Source organism: Galleria mellonella, unplaced genomic scaffold (assembly GCF_026898425.1).
Source record: "Galleria mellonella isolate WM207_F2 unplaced genomic scaffold, CSIRO_AGI_GalMel_v1 utg23, whole genome shotgun sequence".
NCBI lineage: Eukaryota > Metazoa > Arthropoda > Insecta > Lepidoptera > Pyralidae > Galleria > Galleria mellonella.
This window is the reverse complement of record NW_026442045.1, coordinates 3,428,650-3,455,941: the sequence shown is the minus strand read 5'-3', so window position 1 is coordinate 3,455,941 and position 27,292 is coordinate 3,428,650. Positions and strand designations below refer to the sequence as shown.

At 32.5% G+C, this 27,292-nt stretch overlaps 1 protein-coding gene across 2 annotated transcripts in view; it reads left to right on the top strand.

Moving 5' to 3' along the window:
- The window catches only part of LOC113512945 (uncharacterized), a 314,483-nt gene that overhangs the window by 26,561 nt on the left and 260,630 nt on the right, over positions 1–27,292 (top strand). For both annotated transcript variants that reach the window (XM_052894780.1, XM_052894779.1), the window contains exon 2: positions 16,586–16,629. The gene's annotated coding sequence lies outside the window, so the exon portion shown is untranslated. The remainder of the gene's footprint in view (positions 1–16,585; positions 16,630–27,292) is intronic.

Below are 27,292 nucleotides of genomic sequence, written 5' to 3'. Positions count from 1 at the left end.
TGATTGCTTATTTATCTAAAAATCGGTGTCTTATACGACTGCCCAAAAAAGGAGTGTAATGTTTTTTAGAGTTTGTTGTAAGATCACATCACTAGTATATATGGGACATCACTAGAGGTGTACACTGATTGGTTGATTAATAGTATTGTGTAATAATGGCTGTCTGAGTTATGAATAAAGAATCTGCAATAATTAAATAAACCATCTATTATTAAAAGACTATAAAAATGTAACAGAGTTCATGTATGTACTATATGTGAGTATCTGTTTCATACGTTACCATCTCAAATTTAATTTGTTCTTGTAATTTCGTGTATTTCTACTTTTTAGTGTGTTTTTTTTAAGTGTGAATTCTTGAATGACAAAATATAGACTAAATGAATATTTATTTGTAATTATTAATATTATTTAACTATAATATCGTTCTTTATTCTCAGTATCTTTATTCCATCATTACTTCCAAATAGTACGGGGTATCGTTGGACACACTGGCTATAAACATTTTGAAAAAAGTTCAATGCGGTCGCTATGTGAAGTCACAAATAAAAAAAAGCAAAACTTTTGGTGAATAAGTATCTTCTGTGTAAACGCGCTCCATCCTATATCTTATAATCACCATCAGGTGATGTAAGAACAAGCGCAAACCTATCTTGCAATAAAAATAGGTAGTCGTGTTTTTTTTTTTTATACTTCGATTTTATAAATTCTTTGTTGTTATGAATCGACTTTTAAGCGACTTTAAAAAGAAAAAATTCTCAATTCTCTGGTATTTTCGCACGTCTATGTAACAATATTTACGCAAATTCTGACCCGCTTTCAATAATAATTCTCTTGTTATCCTATCGATTGAAAAATTTACGCATTCTATAAAGAAAATCCTATTATGATTCAAGTACAATTGATTTCAACTGCCTTGATCGGTTGGCGAGAGTCTTAAGATTGTTTAATAATAATTATCTTATGATACTGAGATATCTATTTATTGTAGAATGCAAACATATTAACGATATATCCCACTGGGTACAAGACAGTGTTATCTTTAAATGACAAGGGGCGGGTGGTTGGATTAGAATGTAAATTCCAATGCAAGTTTATTGTCAAAATACTGTCTTATCAACGGGTTCAACATAATTTAGGTTTATCAATTAATTTGGCTGTAATAATCCATTGTTAGGAGAGTATTAAATGTTTAAAATATTTACTACTATTACTACTAATCGCATGACAGTCTCTTGGTAATCAGAATTTCTAGATTTTCTTCATTATACAACAAATATAATTGATCAAAACAAGAAATTGAGATTTAAGATCTTCTTTTCCTTTAAAAATAATCTGTACTACCATTTAATTTTCGATACATTTTACAGTAAAGGATATTTTATCAATTTCCTTTTATAATGCGAAATGTAGTACTTTTTACTTTTCAAAATGTAGATATTTGACTATTATCAGCTTATCATTATCATTTTCATCTCTACAGAGTTGACAGCTTCATATAGTCCTCTCCGTACATACACCATAGAGAGATCTCTTCGGCACTTCATTTACAGTTATAACCGGCCACTCTACTATGTCCTCGTTTCACTTACCTCAAATTGTTTCTCACTATACCTGTCAATTTGGGGTCTCAACTTCAGAAAATATCACCTAATGTTCCTTATATTTTATAATACTACTTATTAGTATAGTATAATTGTTAAAATGAGTTTGTTTATTTGTCATTTCTTATGACATTAATGGCTTAATCGACACAGAATTGATATACTTTTTATCCTATGTTGCAGTTTTCGGCTATGTTACTAGGATCTGTGACTAACAGATCCTAGTAACATAGCCGAACGCCCGTGTAAAAACTAGTTTATAATACAATAAAAGAAATACAAATAAAGAAAGAAGTTAACACGACATATTGAATTTATAATTTTGATGTTGACTGTACCGAACACTCCTCCGGAAAACCATCACTTAGAATAAGGGGAGTGGCGCTATTTATGGCCAATCCCTCGGAACGGCTGGGAATTAGTTTCTGTAACTCAAAAGCTTCAAACAGAGTCATAATTGGGCCAAGTCTTGCAGTCTTATTATATATATACAATAGTAAGCGATGACAACCCTTTGGCAATGATTTGGCTTTGATTACAACCCCTTGCCACCCAAAACAAGAAGCAAACCAATATTTTTTTAATAAAATTAAAAAAAAAAAATTACATGGTTTAGGTTTACCGAATCACAGCCAAGTATTTGGCTAACTTTTAACTTGGTTTATTATACAAAATGTTTTCTTAAAAATACCTAGCGAGAATATTGAAGCGAATTAATTAGGAGGGTTACATTTTAATGAGTTATAAACTGCTCATATACATGCCTGTTCTGTGTAGATTATAAAATTTGAGCGAAATACGTGCGTATTACCGAAATATACGGTAATAACGTATTTTTAAATTCCCTGGGGTTGTTAGGAAAATATTTCCTAAAACAAACCTCAATTACAAATGTCTGTCGGACAAAATCGAACAATAAATCCGAACCATCTTTACGTCATTATTGTAATATATACTATTATATATCTATACCACACATTTCAATATTTTACGTATTAGATATCCATATGAAAACGGACAGGATTTCATTGTGTTTCAATTTCACAGTTTATGATTCCATTCAATAGTTGCTTGGAAAAATCGATTTATCTTTTTTTTCTGTTTTCTTGTATTGAAATATTTTGGAAGAAAAAACAAAGAATATACCGTCCCAGTATAGAAAGATCCACCCTTTCTTTTCCCGTGGGTGTCGTAAGAAGTGACTAAAGGAACTTAACCGTCGAGGGAGGGGCAGTAGCGTCCCTCTTAAAACATCACTAAAGCCTAACTACGATTACCAATCCACAAGCTAAGCGTGTCAAGTATTGGCAAATCCCCCACAAGGGGAGTTCTATGTTCAGCAGTGGACAGTTAAAGGCTGATGTGATGATGATAATGAATAAAGACTAACTAACCTATCTAAAAATATTTAATGTTCATTGGATTCGTTACAATTTTATTATATTTACATGTAAAGAATAATGTTTTGTTATGTTACCTTGGCGGCTCCTATATCGTCACAATTTAGAGCTCACGTTTCTATTTGTGCCTAGTCGCTTAGCGTTATTATTATTTTGCTCACGACTTTGTCGTTTGTCGCCCTCCGCTATTTTCCTAATGGTTCGTGCAAAATACGATTGTATTTGAGTGGGCCACGGATTTTCACTTCAATTTTGAGGATGTGCCTTTTTACATTGTATTTTATTAGTACATTGATGTTCTATTGTTTGATATTTTTAAAGGTCTGAAGGCAATAAGTCTCATCTCATTTGATGTGATCACTGTCATCAGGCATCTGATGGCAAATACGCCTAAAGAGGGTATAATTATAAGCCTTACTGCAACTGCTGAGAAAGAAATATTGTGACTATCCGTTTATTCACTTACTAGTACCTAGTTTTCATAATATTTTGAAGTGGTTTTCAAAAAGTAGAGATTCTCATTTCGTATATATTAATTTATGTATGAGCACTATGCGACATCTTTGCTAATTCAGAACTAATTTTGATGACGAAACAGCCGTATTATTTGCAAAACAAATATTTGTTTGTTATGATATATGGGGTTCTAAGTTTAAATATCTTAAAAATAAAGTCTTTTTTGAAAATATAAAAATTTAATATAGGAAATGAGATTTTTAGTCAATATAATTTTCGCAATTGAATTTTTTTATAGTGGATCTTAATTTGTTAGTATACAAATTAATTGCTTTTACTAGTCAAGAGCATTTAAACTTACTAAGCGAACTTCGTAAATTTATAAAAGGACTTATAGTGTTTATGCTTTTGTGTTGGTGGAAGCCTTTATTCTTCTAGTCGCTTTGCATCTTGAATGAATGAAAGTGATGTTACATTATATTTTTACTTCGACATTGCACAGTAATATATAGTATAATTACAGTATAATTAAAACATTTTGTACAAAAAATTTAAGTTATTATATATAATAATTGGGGTAAATAAAAGAAAAGAACTATTTTGCGATGGAAATGGAATGGTAACCCCTCCTGCGCCTACGAATATATGTTGGCAATGTACCAGTGAGTGACGATAAATGAAAATGAAGTAGGCCAGTTCGTCTATCGTGGCTAATTTACTAGAAATTGATGAAGATGATTTCTAGGAATCGCTGCCTAGAGACCTTTGTGACAGAATATATTGAAGATTATCCTCCCCATTGCTAACAAACCTTTTCCCGTAATTGAAAAACACTGTTCTGTGTACACAAACATATATTTTTCAAAGCAAAATAACTCTTATTTTAAATTATTTCAGCGTGTGATTCAAGTTTAGATCAAACTAATTTAGAAGACAAACTTTTATTTCCTTCACTATTGCAATTTCTCGAATGGTAGCTACCAAAATAATTCTAGGCAAATAGAATATGAAATAATAGTTCTACGTTTGAATGCGGTTTACGAATATTCATCGGATGGATATAGACTATCAAAAGCAGAGCTTAATGACCCCTCTATTGTAAGATATTCTAGAACATTCTATGAATAGTATGCTGTATCAAAATGTAGAATAATTATGCATTATTACTGACTGTTATACGCGATTGTATATGCTGTTATGTTTCTCTTTTAATTTAAATTTGCAAACATTATGTCTTAGCTGATACTTATGTTATAAAATAAACCTATTTTCCTTTTAACTTTCTGGACTCTTTAAAAAGTTTTGGCTGTAAGTTCACAGTTAATTTTAAACTTTCGCATGGTTTACACATATTTTAAATATACAATTGGGATTTAAATAAGTAATAAAGAATAAATAAAGAAGCAGAGATGTAGGTGTACCTGTAAAGACTTTTACATCGCGTTAAGTCCCAATTGTATATTCAAAAAACTTAAGTTGATAGTTAAGAACAAATGATTTTATATTTATGAATGACTGTAGAAACAATATTATGATATTTTTTCGTATCTACACCGATTTATTATTTCATTTTGATTTAGAAAGAAAGAGATTTACACTTCAAAGTGCTTAAACCTGCGCCCAGAGGTTCTAATTAATATTAAATCCATATACTGGAAAAATGGCGTTGTAAAAAAAGAGAAAAATATTTGAAATGTTTCGCTTATAAAGGCCTTTAATTATTCTTTATCATTATGAACAACGTTACTTAGAGCTTGGAATCAAAACACGCTATAATTAAAAATTATAAATTAAACGTATCGTTTATAATATTATAAATGTAAAATCAGATTTCTTTGTTTATCACCCCTTAGTAGTTACACTAATGCCTTTAAAATTTGGTATACTTGTACTATTTGGGATAAAAAAGGATATAAGCTACATTTTTGTTTCAATCAATCAGCATATCTCGATCATGCAGACGAAGTCACGGGTAAATACTAGTCAAAATAAACAACGCACAATGTATATACTCGTATAATTTTTTACGAAAATGAGTTTATTAGCATGAAATTAAACACAGGAAGTAATGTGTAGTAAAAAATTTTTAAGAAATGTGTGTAAATATTTTAGATTGTACAATATATTATATAAGTAAATTAGTATTGTAAAAAAGAGAAAAAAAAAACATAATAACATAAAAATAAACGAGTATTTTTATTATTATTATTTCAGCCGTTAGTTGCCACTGCTGAACATAAGCCTTCCCCATAAGGGAAGTTTTGCCAGTAGTTGCCACGCTTGGAAGGCAGGTTGGCAATCGCGGTTAGGCTTTAAGAGATGTTTCAAAAGGGACACTGCTTCCCATCCCCGTAAACGAGCATGTTACAGTGAAATAGACAAGTAGGTAATTCACTTATACAATATAAGCTCGAAGCTGATTTGGCGGAAGTATGAACAAAATACTTTTAATTAAATATTTATTTATTTATTATTATAATGCCTTCATGTACATTTATTTCATGTGTATCATTTATTAATAATAATTATTACATTATTATTTATTAATTCTACCTCAAAACGTAAAAATTTATTTCTTTGATTTGGAATTAGTGTATTGCACTAATTCCAAATCAGTGCAATACACTAATTATAATAAAAAAGAGTTAAATAAATAAATAAATGAATAAATAAATTAGTTTTTAATGAATTTAATTAGTTAGAATTAAGTGTGCTGTATTTGGATATAACATCCATACATATAATATAATATACAATGGATTAAATTGAAATTGTTAGCATCCTTTTAACTATAAACATAGTACAACGGACTACACACTGATAGACTGGCAATATTATCACAAAAACAAGATAAGAAAATGTTATACTAGTGTATATTATATAGTGTTATAATGTTATACTTTTGTAAATGTATTCACGTGACAATGTTTAAAGCGTAATTTTGTGAAAAATTTTAATTTTGTAGTCTTTTTTTTTAATTTATATTATATCCAAAAAGACCCAATATACAAATATAACACACTTAGTTCTATCTAATTTGTTTTATTCATATTCCTTATATTGTGCAGATAATTGTCTACTCTAATAAATAACTTATCTACCTCGCTGTAACATATATGTTACTACGATTTCTCTTTTTACATTACCAATCTATATACGTCATAATCTAAGCTTCTAACGGAGTTATTGTTCTGTCGACAAAACTGTACATTTTTCCAAAAGAATAAAGTATAATTATGTCGACAAAAGGCAATTAGCAAGAATTTTGGGCCTCCCACACTGATTTGACAGCTAAATGTGCCGTATTTGAATGTTTGAAAATTTCGTTATTTTTTTGCTCTACGTTTTTTTTTAAGAAATATGCTCGTCTGCGATTCCAATATAGAATAGCAAACAAGTTGATGGTTCGTCTAATAAAACATAATACGTATAGCATATAAATATGAATAGCACCATAAATATTACAGAATACCCTGTGACGTCCATAGTATACCTCGCATATTGCCATTTAATTGTCATATATTATCTACATATTATAATACAATATACTAGTCTTTACTCACAGGATATGTTGATTAACTGGAACGAAGCCTATGTCTTTCTCCATCCCAAATAGTTCATGTATAACAAATTTCATATAAAGTGATTGAGCTGTTAACAACTAAGTTTGTTTGCTACCTCTTAAAGTTTTAAAACTTTAAGAGGTAGCAAACAAACTTAGTTTAACATTTCTAATATTAGTAGCGATATAGTTACCCACACCTTACACATGTATATAATGAATACAAATACGTTTCAGGCCACAACAATCACTGCTACTCACATTCACTATAATACATTTTGTTCAAAAGCTATTAACAGTACGGCCGGTTGTATCGTGTCGTACCTGATGATTAATGATCAGAAAGCTGTAGCCCACAGTGACGTTACCAAAGTGGATGAATAATACTCCGCTGCTACCCAAGGAAAAAAACTAAAATAGGGTTGATCCTTTTATATATTTCAGTACAAAATAAATAAGTTTATAATGAAAATAATTCAAAAACTAATACTCATAAACATGAAGATCGTAAAGACATTTGTCACTTAATCATGCATTATTTGATTTGAAGAAAATTACCTAAAATGATTACATAGATAAAGATCTATCTTCACGTATTTCTATGTAATAATTTTATTCGTTTAAGGGAGAAAATCTTTTAAAGATAATTGATGTTTGTTATTCAATTACGCTTAAACCGCTGAACGGGTTTGAATCAATTTTGCTACGTCAGACTGACCATGCGTCGTATAGTACTAAATAAACACGACTTGAATTATATTTTTAACTTAATCCGTTCGGGAAAATCCTCTAATTACCGCAAATATATGTTCATGACTTTAATGTTAATAATTGAATTGACAACAAACTGCGATATTATTTTTAAAACTTATATTCATTTGTTTTTGTTTTACTTTTTATTATGCGTTTCTTTTTTTTTCAATTGCCGAAAAAAACAAACATAGTGAGTTTAAAATAATTCTCGATATTCAGTTTTATAGTATCTTAATGTAAATCCTTCCATAAAATTATAATTAGTATTTAGTAATAAAAAGAATATCATTTTTTCTAAGAAAAAAGTTATTATATTAATTGATTAAATTTAAAAGGTAAAGGATAAAACTTACATAAAAAAAATCTTCAAAAAAAGTGCCACCTGTATCTGTACCAACAGCTGTACTATACAGTGCCCTACATAGTACAAGGTATGTATCCTATTCCACTTATAAACGTAGGTATCCAAGATACCTACTTTTTTCGAAAATAATAATTTTTAATAAAATAAGATTAATAAAGGAACAAAAAATAAGAACCTATTAATTAATACAACAACTAGTTTTAAAGAATGAGTTACGTTAATTAAATAATTGTATATGGCTTACAAGAAAAAAATATCAAAATAATCGAATAGTCGCTTGAAAATAGACATCAACACTGATTCATATTTATTTACTTATATCATTCATTTGAACCGTCACTATTTATACATAGGCATGTAAGTATTTGGTCCTTAATACTATTTTTATTTACATTATTTTATTATGTTATTTCAATACGTCAGTGTCAACTTAATTATCTATTTATCATCCATTATATTCATTAACGTTTTAACAATAACAATACATACAATATTCAATACACCAGTCAATCGACTATATCAAGTTTATCATTTCATATATGGTATCTATATTACCTTAAATTGGTTACATTATACTGAGTATTATTAATGAACCAATACTGTCAACATATCACAATATTATATTGAAATAATTATTTGTAATATTAGTAGAATTTATACAAATGATTTATATGCACGTTTTGCGTAATAAAGCACGATTCCGTCGAAATAACCTAAAAAGTAAAGTTTTCTAAATTCAAAAACGATTTAGAATATCTGGAACCTCATCTGGATGTTGTGGATTGTTTCCTTCATAATGTTACCTAGTTTCTCGTAACACATACGTTAACCTACTTTAAGGGCTAGACATTAATTAGGTAAATGTACTTGTATGAACCGTATCATAATGTTAATTACTTGGCTGTACAATGTGGCATAATATGAGTTTGGTTAATGCATGCTATATAAACGCGAAAAACATCTTTACACATACAATACTAGCTGTATTACGTGGCTTCATTCGCGTGAAATAATATACAAAGTACCCTATATGTTAAGTCAACCTAACCGCAAAATTCAATCCATTTAGTAGTTTTTGCATGAAAGAGTAACAAACGCCCATCCATACGTTCATCGTTACAAACTGTCACTTTTATAATGTTAATAGGATTTTATTTTAACATCATCATCCATTGCTGAACTGCCATGCTTGGTAGGCGGGTTAGCAACCACAGTCAGGTTTTGGTGATATTTTTAGAGGAACTCTGCTGCTCATCCCTCGACCAGTGAGTTCCCTTAGTCGCCTCTTACGACACTCACGAGAAAGAAAAGGGTGACCCATACTATACCGGTCCCACAAGACACCCTTATTTCAACAGGTAGCCACAGTAAATTAGTAAAATCTTTAGGGAGCCATTGTGTCATTTTACCTACGTATTGAGGTAAGCAGCACTAAAAGGATCAAATACAGGCACCCTCGAAGGCGAGGAATCGCATGAATATGACAAATTGAGGAAGTAGTTCATATTTTTCGTCGTATATGAGGTTGTATGTAATATATCTTTATATATCTATATGGAAGTATACTGGCTGACAGTAGAACAAACTCGAAATTCATTATGTAAAATATATATTTTTAGTGTCGCCTTATATCTACGGAGTAAAAAGCTATACGAGTACGCTATCGCTTTACTATAGTTATCATCATGATGTTTATGGTGGTTTACTATATGGTGCGGTGGTTATTATTAAATAAATAGTTGGTGACTATTTCTTAAATAGTAACCATAAAGTTGTAAGTTAAAGTAAATTCAAGTACCAATCGGACGAATTCTCATTCTCCACTTATTTCTGCAATTTTGTGAACGTATAAAAACTCTTTATTCTTCCATTCAAACAAGATATAGTTACATAAAGTGAGTAAAAAATGTTACAAGAAGTAAGGTAAAGAGGAAAAGCAACAATGGGCAACAATTTTGTTTAGTGTAAACGTGCTAAGAGCCTTCTAAGAGCATTCCTTCGTTGTCGGTCTTTATTCGCAAACAATTGTGTATGTTATTCTTTTTGTCTAAATCTACCTGGTTTTGTGCACTATTCCATTCTAGCTCTCGTATTGTACTCCTTGAATTAACGACTTCTATAGTCGTTAATTTAGCTTAAAGAAATTTACCGCACAGACTGAAAATTTTTCCATATTGGTGCACCAAATTCTTTCACATGGAACACTTGATAATTATTTTATTAATATTGTATTTTATTAATATTAATATTATAAACTTGATATTTATTTAAATTAATTTACTCATTTCCAAGATGGCTTCATCACAGCCATATCAATTGTTGATGACTTTTTATACATATGTACATTATAAATTATAAAAAAAGTTTGTGAAAAATAATAAAGAATGGTAGAATTTAACAGATTCGAAATGAGGATATTCATAGTAGTAGAGTACTTTTTATTTAACGGACAGCTGAAAAATCATCTTGTAACTTGTAAGACGCTGCTCCCTCTCTCATTCTCCCCCCCACTAAATGGAAGTGTGTCAAATGTCTTGCAGGGACTTTATAAATACAGTTGGTTCAGAATCCTTATGGTTGTTATGGACGTTCCTTATGGACGTTCAAAAATGAACCATTAACGGCTAAAATAATGATGACAAGATAAAATTTTGATTTAATGTTTTGATAAAAAATTAATGTTTCAGTGCCCATGGCATCAATCACTATAATACAGTCCAAATGGTAATATGGACATATTTTAATACAATGTATAAAGAAAGACAAATCAAAATCACTTTTGTATTGTCGCAGTTTCTCATTAGTATTCAGGGGTTACTTAAGCCGCCCTTACCAATTAATCTGATTTAATTTTCATTCTACTGTCATAAAAAAGACTTTACCAAATTGGGACATTATTTTAAAGGTTTTAATATTAAGAATTTACGTTATCCTCAAAATTTATACGTTGTTTGTAAGAACTTCATTTACGTAGCGTGCTTCATGCCAAGCTTCATAAAATTATGGCTTGAAAGTTTGTTTGAAATATAAAATAAATTACAAGGAATGTAAGTCTTATTACAACATCAACTCAAATATAAATATACCCATAACTATTACACTCAAACGATTGAATAGATTTCAATTACATTTAATTTGCCACCAGATTAGACTATATCTAAGGATACTTTCATATTAATTCTCACAGACCAAACTGCCGGGTATGGCTGCTTATGTTATTACTAAATAGGTTCAGAAAATTTGTTAATCTATTTTTTATACCACTGAGGTGGCAAACTACCATACGGCCCACCTGATGGTAATTAACCAAGGATATTACGCGCGCGTTGCCGTAGCCTGAAAGAAACCTCTTTACTCCCCTTTTGAAAAACCGCATGCTGTTGTCTCTTAGAAAAACCTCGGGAGCTCATTCCATAACCTGAGTATTCGTGGGAGAAAACATCTCTGAAATCATGTTGTACGCGACCATTTAAGCTGTAGGGTATGAGAGTGAAATCCCTGTCGATGGCTAGCCGTACAATGGTAGAAAGTGGCCGTGGGCATCATATTGAACAATTTCTCTGAGCACAATCCGTTGTACAAGCAGTAGAACATGCAGAGTGTTTTATATTGTATTTTCCTTTGTCTTATAAAAATTACTTCTAATAGTTTTACTTCTATTCTTTCTGAAAAGTACTTATAGTACTTTTCAGAAAGAAGGTATTGCCAATTCGGTTGTATTTTCTTATGTTTGTTACCTCATAACTTCGTTAGTTATAAACTAATTTAGGATTTTTTTTGTCTAAAAAAAGTATATACTTATATATTAGTTCTAAAGAAATTTTATCGAAATCGGTTCAGTAGTAGACTTTTTGAATCAAAATAACTGGTTTTTACACAATTGAAGTCTTTTCTCGTGAAACACAATCTTAAATTATTTATTTTCGAGTCGAGACTCATTTGCATATAACACTCTCCTAGTTGCAATGAATTTACATTTACATAAGTAGATAACATAATAATGATTCGCATCAGAAAGAACGAAGAGAGAGTGGTAATGTTGTTAGCATACGTTGTTAGCATGTTCTCTTTATTACTTCAGTAATAATAAGCACCTATTATAAGTGCCATAAAGAAAATTAAATAAAATAATATATCATAGTTACAGTCTTACTAATAAGTCTCTTTGTTTTCAAGGGCTTGACGAATCGTTATGAAATTTGGTACACATTTTCCTTGAATTGTACTTCTTACTTCGGTCAATCAACTTATGTCGGTCACGAGAATAGTGGAATCGATATTATTTTTTAGACATATAGTCCTGGCATAGAATAAGCCACCCGTTCTTTTCCTTTAGATATCGTAAGAAGCGATTAAGGAAACTTAATGGTTGAGACATGGACAGCATCGTCCTTTTTAAAACATCATCGAAGCCTAATTGCGGTTGCCAATCCGCCTGCCAAGAGCGGCAACTACTGGCAAAACCCTCTAAGGACGTTAAACTCCTAGCCGTTAACTGTTCACACAGACTGATATCACCATCAGCATGCCAAAGGCAATATGCAAAATTAATAATAATTAATAAGGCATTGAGTCTTCAAGAGCGAAAAGAATTTAGCAGTGGACAGTTAACGGCTAATGTAATAATTATAACAAACTTAATTGTATGACAAAATCTACTTGTTATAATAATTTTATAGTTCACACATAATTTAGTACTTTTTTTCAATTAATAGTTGGTAAAGTCCAAGTCGTAAAATATCTAGTATCTTCATAAATTTAATTCAGTTTTGATGTATCTATATGTACCTACTTTTATATGATACATCCAGCTCTCGACTGTAAATTTTTACTATCTATAGTTATATATAGTTTTTTAATAACCTTATCATTCAAACATCTTTATAACTTTAATATTTATAATATTAGTATTATATTATTTAGATATCTCTATCCATCTTTTGATCTCAGAACTGATAAGACTACAGCATAATTATATTTGACGTGTATCAAAGTTAAAATGTCTAACTTTGTAAATAGCTTGAATTCTCTTGTTTACTTAGTTTATTATAAAATCTAGGTAAACAAAGAAATCTTATTTAAAGTTAAAACTAATGATATTTTACATTATTGGAAGACAGGTACAATGTTACTCTTTCGCTTACAATCAGACAAGCCATATTTATTTATGTAATTATATTAATATATATAATAAAATTTCTTATATATATATATATATATATATATATATATATATATATATAAAGAAATTTCTTACATATATAAAAGAAATTTTATATACGAGCGAAATAATTTCTTAATGTCAGTCACGGACTTACACGAACTATTTTGCATTATGAAATTTTATTTAAATTATATTTTTTTTCAGGTGGTAGATCTTTTTCAGGTGGTAAGTAGAATGATTGCTTTAACATTAGGTATGAAAATTTTTATGAACACTTTAAAATAGTACATTTAAAAAATAATTGAATTATATATAAATTAAGAAAAAACAGATTAGTAATCAAACCCAATAATATAAAAATTAATTATTTTCACAAACTTGAATACAAAATATGTCGCTGCTAAACATGATTAATTACAAAATGACTTACAAAATAAAAAAAAGTCAACGATTGTTCGTCTTTCCCCCAAATTTTAATACAAACAAAGGAACTTTTAATGAAGTTGCAAGGTCGAGCCTAATATAAAAAAGAGCCCACTTAATAAAATTGAGAAGTATTTTTATTACCCTGAGTTCAAAGAACAAATTATCAAACAATGTCTGATGTTATTATTACCTATTATATTAAATTTTATTTACGTTCGAGTACAGATAATACATAAAATGATAGACAACGCAAGAACCTCCATTTATATAAAACTTATTAAAGTTTTGTCCTGATGTTACAAAAGTTATTTGTTGATAGCTAACCATGTTACGCACTAACTATTCACCGACATTAAGAGGAGGTTGTCAATTCGGTTGTATTTTTTTTATATTTGTTTCCTCCGAAGTCTGTCATTTATAAACCAATTTGGAAAACTACTTTTTTATCTGAAAGAATTTAGATTAGTCAAATAGAAATTTTATCAAAATTGGATCAATAGTTTAGTTTTTAAATCTAAATTACTGGTTTTTTTTCTACGATGTGATGGTGTTTTTTTTTTTATAGAATATACATCTACTTATTCAAAAATACAATTTGTAATCCTACCATTTACAATTCTCAAAATTTTCAACATAACTATCACGTATTTAATTCAAAATAAAAATGTGTCTGAAGTTAGTTGGTTTTTTAAGCCTATTTTAAGGATAATCCTAAATTCAGCGGTAACATTTATTTGTATCTGTAAGTTTAAGACTCATCTCAAATAACAATTTCTTCTTTCAGTCAAGCTGATAAAATTACTTGGTTATTTTGCAATATTGTTTATAGTAAATCTTTGGGTATTTTTAATAATTTACTACATGCTATCCAATGCCCTTCAATCTTAACAGTAAAGCAATTTACTATAGGAGCTGTCAAGCTGAAGTAAAATCTAAACGTAAGTATTGAATATGAAGTTAAAGGGCGTAATAAGAAGTGATGATCAAAAAATAAATGGATGCACTATGTCAAAGATGGTCTCTACAAGAGTGGAGTAAGTAATATCCGGCATGGCGATTAATGGGAATTAGTGAAAGAGAAACGCTGTTGCTAACTAAATGGGATAAAAATCTGATATTTCTGTGAATTATATGTATTTATTTTAAGTTTTCCTTTCTTTATAATGGTGGATTGTAATTTTTTCCTTAGTCGCTTATTATTTCGCCTAGAAATGAAAACGAATCGTTACATATTATATTTTTTTTACCCCATCATTATAATGGAGAACCGAACTATCATTATATAAAAATATAAAATATGCTTTTCGCATTATGATATTTTCATAAAAGATCATGTGCATTTAATAATTGCGAGGTAAATAATAAATGTAACAGTGGGTGTATTGGATGCTGTACAAATGGTATACAATTTCGTAACTTGATATTTTCTTTTAGATTTATATCCATAATTCTCTTGAATTTCTTAGATATCTATCTCGAAGATAAATTATATTAACAAGGCATATGCTACGATAACGTCTTTTATATGTCTGTTTATGATATACTTCAGACATTTAGCTGTTACTATTTGGGTAGTGTCATATCATCAATGAAGGTTATATATTATTTCTTTTTTTTTTTGCTGTTTTTTTTTTCTAGAATTGATTATGTATTACGTGCAAATAATTTATGAGCTGACATAATTTCTTTGGAAACTTTTTTATGTATAATTCTTTATTAGCAATGTTTGTAAGATTATTATGAAAGTAAACAAAGTTTTTATATATAGAAGATTATTAGAAGATTGTTCGTTAGTCTCGCTAAAACTCGAGAACGGCTGGACCGATTTGGCTAATTTTGGTCTTGAATTATTTTTGGAAGTCCAGGGCAGGTATAAAAGGTGAAATATGAAAGTTATTAACTATCTTTCAGATTATTTTTACGTAATTTTTTTCCTTTTGTTTGTTTTAAGTTTATTTTATACAAAAGTGTAGATCTTTTATTTATCGATTGAGGCAGTACGAAGTCTGCCGGTCAGCTAGTTATAAATAATATTCGAATTATTTATATTGAATTGTCTAATAATTACAATAAGGAAATAACGTAATATAAATTATATTTTAAATTACGTTTCCGCTTTTATTTATTTTTCTGTTATTGTAGTTCCCTTTTTAATTTTCGAACCACTTTAAATATTTCCTTGTCAGTTTCAAAACAGCAATTAAATTAATCATGTATATCCGTATACCTATAATACCTTAATGCCTTTCATCTATTGTTATTATTCTGATTACACTGTAATTATTTATTTACTAATATATTTTAAAACAAAAAAAGCGATTTTTATCTTTATTAAATTTCTGTCCCCATACTTGTGAAATTGAGTTTGTTTTTTACATCACGATCGTATTTATCTTGCTTCTTATAATTCTTTATTGTATTTATTTTATATAACTGTATATTTCTTTGAAAGGAACGAGAGAGAATTTTCATTCATTTACATGACTACGTTTTCCATGTCAACATGGTAGAATGCAAAAAAAAGTAATTATTGCTTTGTATTGTTTAGGTTTCTTTTCACACTCATGTACGAATACACAATACGAGTTCGCTAAGAGTTCCCGTAATACAAAACGTTTCTCCTTTTATTACGTATAAGTGATAAGCCACGGTATGGCGCGTTTTTTTTTTTTTCAATAAATGTAGTACACGTTACTATCTGATAATGTAGCTGTTTGTAAGGGAATTTTTAAAATCAGTCAAGTAGCTTTTTGAATTTATTTATTACAAGAAAAAAATCATACTTTCCACTCTTTATAATATTAGTTGTAATTTGTTTCAGTTTTTTTTTTTATAATAAGTATTTGTTGTTTGTTGCAGCCCGTGTGATGCTGTCTACAGTCGTTTGATTCAACAGCTGAAAGGTATTTTTTTATATTATTACATATAATATCTAGTAGATGCTTTTTACAAAAATATGATACTGTACATATACTAGAGGCGTCCGTGTATTTAACCAACTTTAAAAAAAATTTAAAATAACACTTATACTAGTATTATAAAAAAATTAAAAACAATTCTTGAATGACTGATATAATCTTACAAATATCATAAATGCAAACGTCTGTCTCTTAGTAGTACGTTAACTTTTTGATAAAGAAAAAACATAAGCTATTTTTTTATCGTAGTTCGCGTAACTGAAATTCAAAGTCATAGGTATAACCTATATTCCATAAATTAAATTACAACCAATGGAATGAAGCATTTTACCCAATACGGGTACGTACAATATTCAATTTCGTGTTGAAAATCCTTACTATAATTATAAATGTGGAAGTGAGTTTGTTTGTTTTACTTATAGCGCCTAAGGGCTTAACCAATTAGTATGAAATTTGATATATCCGGCCTATAAGGGATAGAGATAGATATACACTACCAGAGGGAGACTTTGTACAAAAGTCGATTGCTTGGGTACCTCTGTCCCATTCGTGTTTCAACCGTGAAGCAGCTGTGTTTCGGTTTGAAAGGTGGGATATAGCATGAATTTACTGGATACAGAGGAATAACACCTGAGTCCTCAGGAGTGGCAACGCATGGGGGGTATCATGGGCGAAACAGTATACTCTGTTATGTCCATGGTACTGCTCATGTCTATAGGCGACGGTTACCACTTTCCATCAGGTGTCCCGTCAGCTTATTTCCCATTCTAAGTTGTATAAAAAAAATAACTTTTTTATCCCGGTTAGTAAACATATCCTGGTCATACGGACAAAGGCGTAGATAAATGCTAGAAGTTCATAATTATTTTACATATTTCCAGAATCCACCCGTTGCTGAACAAAATCCTCTTTGTGTATGTGTAATAAAATTTTATTCCATAAAAATAATATATTTCTATACCTATAGGTACAAAAACACAGCTTTTAGTGTAGTGAGGGACCCATCGCACCTTTTTGCGACGATTAGTCTAGCAAACAAACGGCCCACCTAATGGAAAGTGGAAATCGTCACATACATTTAGCATGAAAAGTATCATAGATTAAATACTTGTTTTTTTTTCTGTGACAATACAATAAATATCACCTAATATAACACCTATGCAAACATTCACAAGTTGTCACTCCTGAGAACTGAAGTGTTAAAATACTTGAAAAGTTATAAATACAACTAATATTAAAAATATAAAAGCTTGATATGAATGTTTTAACTTATGTTACTAAATTACGCTAAAACGGCTAAGCGGATTTTTTTTTTACATAGAAAAACCACTTCATAGACTAATATAGAAGGTACAAATAGTACAAAATAATAGACATAAATATTAAATAAAATTAAGTAATTCATATATATAGAATACTATTGGTTAAAAAATATCGACGTATAAAATGAAACGGAAAAATATATGCTGTGTTGGTTCAGGCATGTGGAAACAATTGAACGAAAGGATGACGAAAAAGAAATAATAACATAATATACAATGGAATTTAAAGTGGTGAATTATTGGTTAAACGTATCACTTGAGAACGGATCAATTGTTGTCATATTTTTGTGATATAAGTTTCAAAGTTTGTAAAATCCATTTGTATCTTTGAATATTTGTTAACCAATTACACTTAACTAAACTGAACGAATATGAATAAAATTTAGTATAGAGATTATTTATCTTCGAACTTAAACTATGGGATACTTTATGTACTGATTTATGCGAACAAATCCCCTAGATATAACTAGTCACAAAATATTACTCCAATAGACCGTTTAAGATTACTAGGGCAGAAAAAATTGAAAATTTACGGGACAAAATCAGTCAGGTGTGCTAGTAAGTAATAAAAATACACTCTATAAATGCCATAAAATGTTGCTTTTAAAAATTCAGCTGTCGCGCAAACAAGTGGACATGTTTATAACAGACCTATATTTAGTCGGTTACAGAGTTTCCACTGCAATATTTGCAACAAAATTGAATTCTCTCCCGTTCCACCACTTTTCCTCCCTATCCCGCTGCGAAGGTGAACATTCAAGAGGATTTATATTATTATGTATTGTGAACTCTATTGTTATACCTACCATAACTTTACTAAGTATTCTTATAAGATAAGGGGAAATACTTGAGAAGAATTTCATTTTATAACTTAGGTAAGATTTATTTCTCTTCAGATATTTAACAGAAAATATAACCAATTAAAGTGTAATAAAGTAGGCCATTTATTCTATACATAAGTATTAGTTTATAATACATATTATTACTATTTTATTATTAGATTTTTGCTCGCTACTTCAAACGCATGGATTTCAAAAGTTGAAAAACTGATGAAATGGATCACTTCAATATAGAAATTTAAACTTATAATCTATTTTATCTTGATAAACCTTATCAAGATAATACGATTGTGAAAACTGCATCTAATTTGGTGTAATAGTTTTAACACGATGCCGGAACAAACATACTCGTGCATACGTACATGTAGACAGATAAAATTTTAACTTCTATTACTCTTATTAAGACCCCTCATATTTCTTCTAAGATTTTTTTTTTTAATATCTCTCATATACAGATAATATCTAGTTACAATTTTATTATATTAGTAAGATTTCAAAATTCATCATACTGTCCATTAGCTACAAGTTTCAAAAACTAAAAATTTCATTCTAGATGACATGACATCTAAACAAAGATATTGATAACAGTAAATGTTGATATTAATTAATATTATTTAATTAATATTTCTCATACGTAACATCGCATTAATATCCCTTAGCTGGGTAATGATCTTTCCTCTCTTAATTTCCTCCTCCAACCTCTGCTAGCTCAGCTATAACGTTTTAATGTGTTTTAGTATCACATAAAATGGATTTACATAAAAATAACAAAGAGCTCGATACAAAATTCAGAACTTTCAAATCATGTAAGTATAGACGATAGACGAGTCAAGTCTCTTGTCTAAACTTATCTAATTATTGAGTGGTAATTCCTGTATTAGCACTATATAGAGAAACACATTCTTTTTCTCATTTTGGACTCATATTTCTTTGCGGAAACCATTCATGTTCGCTACTAGAAAACAACCTTAAAAGAATGCTAAGAAATTCCATATAACTGTACAGGACCATTAGTAAATTTCTTTACGCATATTTAAGTTCGTGTAAGTATATAAAATATAACGTTGTGACGCAGAAGCGTCTGACATGACAAGAACGTTATGCATTTAATATACAAGGTGTCAGCTGACGAGAATTTAAATTTAAATATAAGGTATATGAGAGTGAAATATCAGTAGAGATAATTATAATTTATCCCCAGCTAAACGTGGCTCGTGACGTATGACGTATGGAATTTAATAAAATATTTATAATGGACAGATATTAAGGTTACAAATGCCTCAGCAAGATCCCTTGTTATTAAGTGCTACTACGACGTCGTGTTATGTTCACATAAATTAGTGGAATACCGAACAGTGACAACATTTTGACATAACTTAGAATCCAACCAAGTTCAGCTCCACAAATTATTTTCGAACAGATAAGTAATTATGTTATTAAATTATTATTAAGATAGAGTAATTTATTATTACCTCATAACCGTATTAAAATCTCAAATGTAAAAGCCATTTCGAGTTCGAATTTAACAGGTTATTTTAATTAATAAACGTAATATGAGATGAAGTTTTCGGATGCATTACTTGAGAGCTAAAAACATTTACTCTTATTAATAAACAAAATTCAGTAGTTTTTTTTTCATACAATACTACCTATCTTGTTTTCTGACTGCAATAATTTGTGATATAGTTGACGTTATGACTGACATATCATCAATCAGAATGCATAATCATTAGGTCAATCATTCGCTCAATCACTATTGAGTCTTTCTTTATGTATTTCTTAATCGATTAAGAGTTATTTCTTTATTAATCAAAACTGCATCGTAAATAGGCGCTCAATATTGCAATTAACTTATTAATTTATACGTGCTCCAAACCTATAACTTGCAACTTTAATTTTTTTTTTAATGTGTATGTTTGAATATTTGTCACAAAATTAATAGACAGATTAATTTCGTATCATTACCTTATATATTTCCTATATCTTATTTTACAATACGATGTATAATAATAATTATGTATTAATTATGAAAAAGAAATGAAAAGATTTTTACTGATGAAAAAAATAGGCATGGGATTAGTTTCATCGGTATAACAAATTTTAATTAAATTTATGCAGCCGTATTAGTGTAATTATGAACATTTTAATTCACAAACTTTTATTACATTTATGATACTGGACTTCTTTTGACTGTGACATGTGTGGGTGTAATTATGAATACACAAATTAATCGACTTATATTTTATTACATTGGAGTTCTTTTGACTGTAATGATTAAAAATGAAATATCTCGATACATCTGAAAATAAGTAATTTGTTACTCTGGGTCAATTAATTTTGTGAACGCTGCGGCTCTGCATAGGCTTCAATTCTCATTATCAATTGCGGTATGCCGCGGCTAATCCTCGCTGTATAGGAAAATCAATGGTCGGAATGATAAGGATCACGAGATTCATTAATTAATGTAATCCAAAATTTGTCCCGAATCTCTATACACAATTCATCTATTCCTATGTAGGGTTACCATAAAATACTGATAAAAATACTGAATAAATTTACACATATATGTACTAATAAATAAATAAATTTAAAAAACAAAATGTTCAGAAATAAATCATTATATGTCACTATTATTATTTTTACTAAATGTTATTCATATGAAATTTGAAAATTTTATAACATTGTTCAGACTTAGTAAGGTTTTACAGCTAAAATTCAAGAAACAAATTTAATTAAATTCACATTAAATTATTTAGGAAGAAAATAAACTTTACGAACTATGAATGCGAAGGTTTTGTTTAACATATTTATGGTCCTTAAACGAGACACAATAGAATTCTAACTGGTATTAGGTACAGTTTTAAATCTTGAGTGTCCTCGAACATTGTGTGACTTTTTTAAACATTCAACTTTTAACATTGTTTAGATTTTTTCTGTTCTAAATTTTCACATGTACGAAACGACTAAATAGGTACCTAATTTACTACAACGCATTTAGTATAAAGCTGTGTATCGTGTTTCTGTCAATCGCTTAAGTATTTTAATATTTTCCAGATTTGTATTAATTTCCGGCATTTTGTCCGAACTTTCAAATATCGTAATGTTAACCTATTACTACGGCACGGTAAATCATTGCACTATCATTTTACTAAGTATCAATTGACAAGGCTAGCCTGAGATGGGTCTCAGATAGGACGAGGTTCGGAAAACTTCGACAGCAATAATCAAAAGGATCAGTACTGAGAGATAGGGCATTGTACGACATGGCTGGATCGGTTCACATCTTAGGACCTGTTCACATTATTAAAACGCTCGTTTCAAGTTATTTAGTATCACTTGATGTGATATTTTCTAAGCAGAAATTTATAATAAAACTATTTACTATTTACAAGATTTATTAAAATATTCCCCCTAAGTTCTTTAGTAGTACTTGAATGTTAATGTTAAGTTTTACGAGGAGAAACTTACTAAAGCAAGATAGTGAAAGTTAATGTTTATACTGTTTACATTATTAAAACCTTCACTTTAAGTTCTTTAGTAGTAACTGAATATTCATTTTACGAACAGAAACTTATTAAAACGAGTAGTAACCACTGATAACTCGAAAGTTACAATTTACACCTTTCTACTATTTTTTTTTTTTTTGTAGAAATGTATATTGTTCGGTTTATATTAGTGAAGTAATAATTGAGTTTCAGTAGTGTAAACAGGGCTTTATCTGTTTTACTAAAGTAGCAATACCTTGTTTTATTTCTATTTGAAAGGTAAGATTCTCTCCATTTCTGACAAAAAAGCGTAAGACATAAAGAGCTACGCAGATTAAGGATTTTCGGTAGTGATGGGAGAAATTGTCTATTGTGATTTCACTTAGATACGGACTTGCGCACGTTAAGCAAATTCTTTTATTTTATTTTAACGAACGAAGAGAAATATATGCCATATTCATTGTAAAAAAATATTACCAACTTCTAGGGAAACTGGTTAGTATGTCAGAGTTGTTTGTTTGTTTTCAACTTTGCTACTCAAACGAGTTACATAAACAGTCACCGAGATAAGAACTTCCCTAGTCGCTATTCCTTGATATGCTAACTTTTACCCACGACTTCGTACGTGTGATCGGAGTTGATAAATCCGGATAAATAGTGATGTATTATTATTTTTTAAATTTCACTAAAATTCTCATCTCCCCTCTTAAGGAGAGGAGATGGCAACTAACCCCCGGCAGAAGCACAGTCGGCCGGGGTTCAGGGCCCCAGGGAGAGAAACCGGCGTACAATGCGGGCAGAATCTAAGAGCACCGCTTTCTGCATCTTTCCTGGGAGTGAGCCGCCTCGGAATCCCAACCGTCTGAGATGTTGTTCCAGACTGGTTGGGATAAGACCGTTCACCGACATAACGATTGGGATGATTTCGGTAGATGTCACCCCCCACATTTCGGTCACCTCGTGAGCCAGGTCGAGATATTTTCTCTTCTTCTCGGTTTCGGCTTTCACGAGGTTCTCGTCATGCGGTATGGTGACGTCCACCAAAAACACCCTCGAAGTGCCCGATCCATCACCACGATATCAGGTTTGTTCGCAAGAACTGTCCTATCCGTGATGATGAATCGGTCCCAATAGAGCCTGCTATCGCTTTCGAAGACCGGCTGGGGCTCGTACTTATAGTACAGCAACCTCTCATTCGCGAGGCCGTACTTCAGAGCTAGCTCTTGATGGAGTATTTTGGCTACCTGGTTGTGTCTATGCAAGTACTCAGTGTTGGCAAGAGCTGAACAACCCGAAAGCACATGTCTGAGTGACTCTCCGGAATGGCGACATGCCCGACAGATGTCCTCAGTGCCATCCTTCAGAATGTGCTTTCGGTAATTGTTCGTCTTAACCACCTGATCCTGTATTGCACAGACAAAACCCTTGGTCTCTCCGAAGAGATCACCGAACTGTAGCCAGTGCACGGAGGTCTTCGTGTTTACGTACGGCCCGTGAAGGGCTTTGAAGAACCTTCCGTGCAACTCCTTCTCTTTCCATACGGCCTCCCGCTGAGAACCCAAAACTTCGGGTTTTCGCCAGTCCTCTTTAGCCAGAGAAAGAGGGTGAATCCTTTGTCATATTCTATGACCTCTCTATGCAAACCCTCGTCTATTTTCTCCAGAAAATATGTCCTGAGGCTGTCAACCTCGCGGTTGTGCATGGTCTTAACACTTAACAAGCCTCGACCACCAGCCTTCCGCGGGATATACAGCCTCACGACTGACGATTTCGGGTGATGCATTCTATGGAGGGTCATAGTTGTGCGGACTTTCCGATCCAGGGCTTCGAGATCGGTTTGAGACCATCTGAGCACGCCAAAAGTGTAAAGGAGTACGGGTATGACCCAGCCGTTATAAGCTCGGATTTTATTGGCGCCCGACAAAGAACTTTTCAGTACTCTTGTAAGGCGCGCAAAAAATTCCTCGCGGACTGACTGTTTCATATCCGTCTCCTTCACACCGATGTTTTGTGACATGCCCAGATACCGGTATGTTTCAGCCTCGGAGAGGGTTTTGATATTAGAGGGATCTGTGGCGATCCCTTCAGTTTGAGTGACCCGTCCCCTCTGCACATGGAGGACCGCGCACTTGTCTATTCCGAGCGCCATCCTAATAGAGCTGCTATAATCGTTTACGATATTTAGCAGCTCCGTCAGGCGTTCGACGCTCGGAGCTAGCAGTTTCAAGTCATCCATGTACAGAAGGTGAGACACTCGTGTACCTCCTCTCCGATACTGAAATCCAGTCCCCGAATTCTCCAGTAAAGTACTGAGTGGATTCAGGGACAGGCAAAACCAAAGTGGACTCAAACAATCGCCCTGGAATATTCCCCTCTTTATCTCTATCCGGTCAGCGGTATCCGTCAATCGCTCGCCCTGGATAGTCTCGTCCACTGCCCCATGCATGCCTCCAAGAACACCCGAACTGTACCGTCGATCTTGTACAGCTTTTCCGGAGCCATGAATGGGGCATCGAACGCCTTTTTATAATCTATCCAGGCGGCGGAGAAATTCCGACGGTTCCGCTTGACCACGTGGCCAGCGACAGCATCAATGAGGAGCAGCTCCTTCGATCCGCGGCTACCGCTCCTGCATCCGTTCTGAGCGCTAGATAGGATCTTATTCTCGTACACATGACGAGAGATCTTAGCGCTCAGAACGGATGTTAACGTCTTATATATTGTCGTAAGACAAGTGATGGGGCGATATTTAGATGGATCCGCGGTATCGTCCGTCTTAGGAGCTAAATGAGTGATCCCGGTTGTATTCGGGAGCGTCCTGTTTTCGAGGGCACTCTGGAATTGCACGGCTAAGGTCGCATGGCTGGCCGAGAACGCCTTTAACCAGTAGTGCTGCTCTCGATCCCCGGACTTTTCCAGTTCGGAGCCCGACGGATCGCGGCAAAATGGCAATGGCGTTCATCGGCGTTATTCGAGCACATGCTTCCTCAACATCGTGCATCCATGCGCCCTCCTCATGTTCCACAGGTTCAGACCACAGCTGTCTCCAGAAGGCGACGAAATTGGCTGTTTCGGGTCTTTGTCCTGTGGGCTGTAGTTTTGGGCGCTCCAAGTTCCTATAAAACTTCCGTTGATCACTCATAAAGAGGCGATTCTGTTGATACCTCTCAACCCTCTCAGAGTACCGTCGGAGTCGCTTCCCCCATGCAGCGATCTTCTGCTTCAGTTCATCTATGCGCTCCGTAAGTTTGTGCCCGAAGTCCGGCTGGAACAGACGTACACCTGTCCCAGCAAAGGCCTCTTTTACGGAGCGCATAATTCTCGGGCGTGTGTTGCCCTCCCTGAAGCAGAGCAGTCTACCAATGAGGACTCTGGCCTGGGCGATCCGTCGTTCAATCCTTCTTTTCCAGGCTGGTTTCATATTATCCCTTTGGATATTACGTCCACTTGCGCCGGTATATCGGCATACTGCTAACGCAGCGCCAAACAGGATTGAACTCGTCTCTCCCAGGTCACCGCTGCCCTCAAGGTACTGAGGCAGAAGTCCATTTGTGGCCTCAATGGCATCCCGCGTCGCCACATTTAGATATATCCGGGGAAGCTTCGGTCTCTCTTCGAGGGAGTTCTTCGGATCTCTAGAATCGCCTCGTCTAGTATGCTCCTCATATGCTCTATATCCTGGGAAGTTGTTCCGTCCGCATCCGCTTCTACTCAAACGCGTTTCGGCAAACCTCTACGCTAGTAGCACGTCTGAGATGGGTTGCTCTACGGTCGCGGAGTTTGCTTCTGGAACAACTTCACTTCGCAATCGTTCGAGTTCGGTCGCGCTAAACATACCAGAGCGCTGTATGTACCTCTGATATTAGATCCGGTAAAAGACGCAGAAACTCGCGGTGCATTACTGCCCGGTATCCTGTTCTGCCTGTTTCTGTCCCTGTAGCCCTGAAGAACGCACGCATGAGGTCCTCATTCATGGCTCTTGTCCACCTCATGCGACGTGTACCACCAGTGGCGGGCACCGATTGCTGGGCCTGTGACGGCCCTGCCGGCGCCAAGCCAGCTGATGTCGATGGCGAGGGGTCGGACCGGCCAGGTGGTGGGGCCGGTCGGCTGGCTCGCATTCTGCCGCGCCTACCGCCAGTTGTAGACGCGCCCCGGCGACCCCCGGGCAGCGACCCTATACTGTCTCCATTATAATTATTCACCATCTTTATTTTTGCCATTGCCCCTTTAGCCGCGTAGGTTTTATTTATACGCGTGACCGCCTTCCACGTGAGCTAGATGGTGAGCTCGGACGCGGGGTTGGACTTTGGAAGTATTATTATTATTATTTAACTCTTTATTGCACGAGAAACATTAAAATATGCAATAATAATTAAACAATTCAAGTAAAATATAGTAGCATAAAATATAGATTAAAATATATACCTACATAATCTGTTTCAAATAACCTTTCGTTAAAGGAGAACAAATAGAAGTAGATAGTTGGCGCATGAGTGCATTAATAATTTTTATATGCATAAAATACCTATAATCTCATTCTTCATCCCAAATAGTAAGTGAATGATTAATTTTTAGAACAATTGGTTGAGTATAAGTAAATGGTAGTGCAGATTATGCAAGGCCGTAGCTATCCCATGTTTAAGGTAGGGCAAAAGAACTTTTTGATAAGGCAGAAACCATAATTAAGTGACTTCGAAAAAACGATTCTGTCAAATTTTCTTAGGGCCTTTCATTTTAAGGTTTTATTCCACCAGTTACGACCATGAGATTATGCGATATCTTTGCTAATTCTGAACAATTTTGATATATGTTTTCGCGTTATATACAGTTAATTGCCTTGTTATATTCGTTTCTTTTAGCGAAGATAAATCTTAAATTATAGTTTTTTTTATGAAACTTAGAATTTCGGACAAGCTAACGATTACCAGTTTCCATCAGGTGGGAACCTGATGGAAACTGGAGTTATGAGGTAACAAATTTTAAGATTAAAAATCTCCTT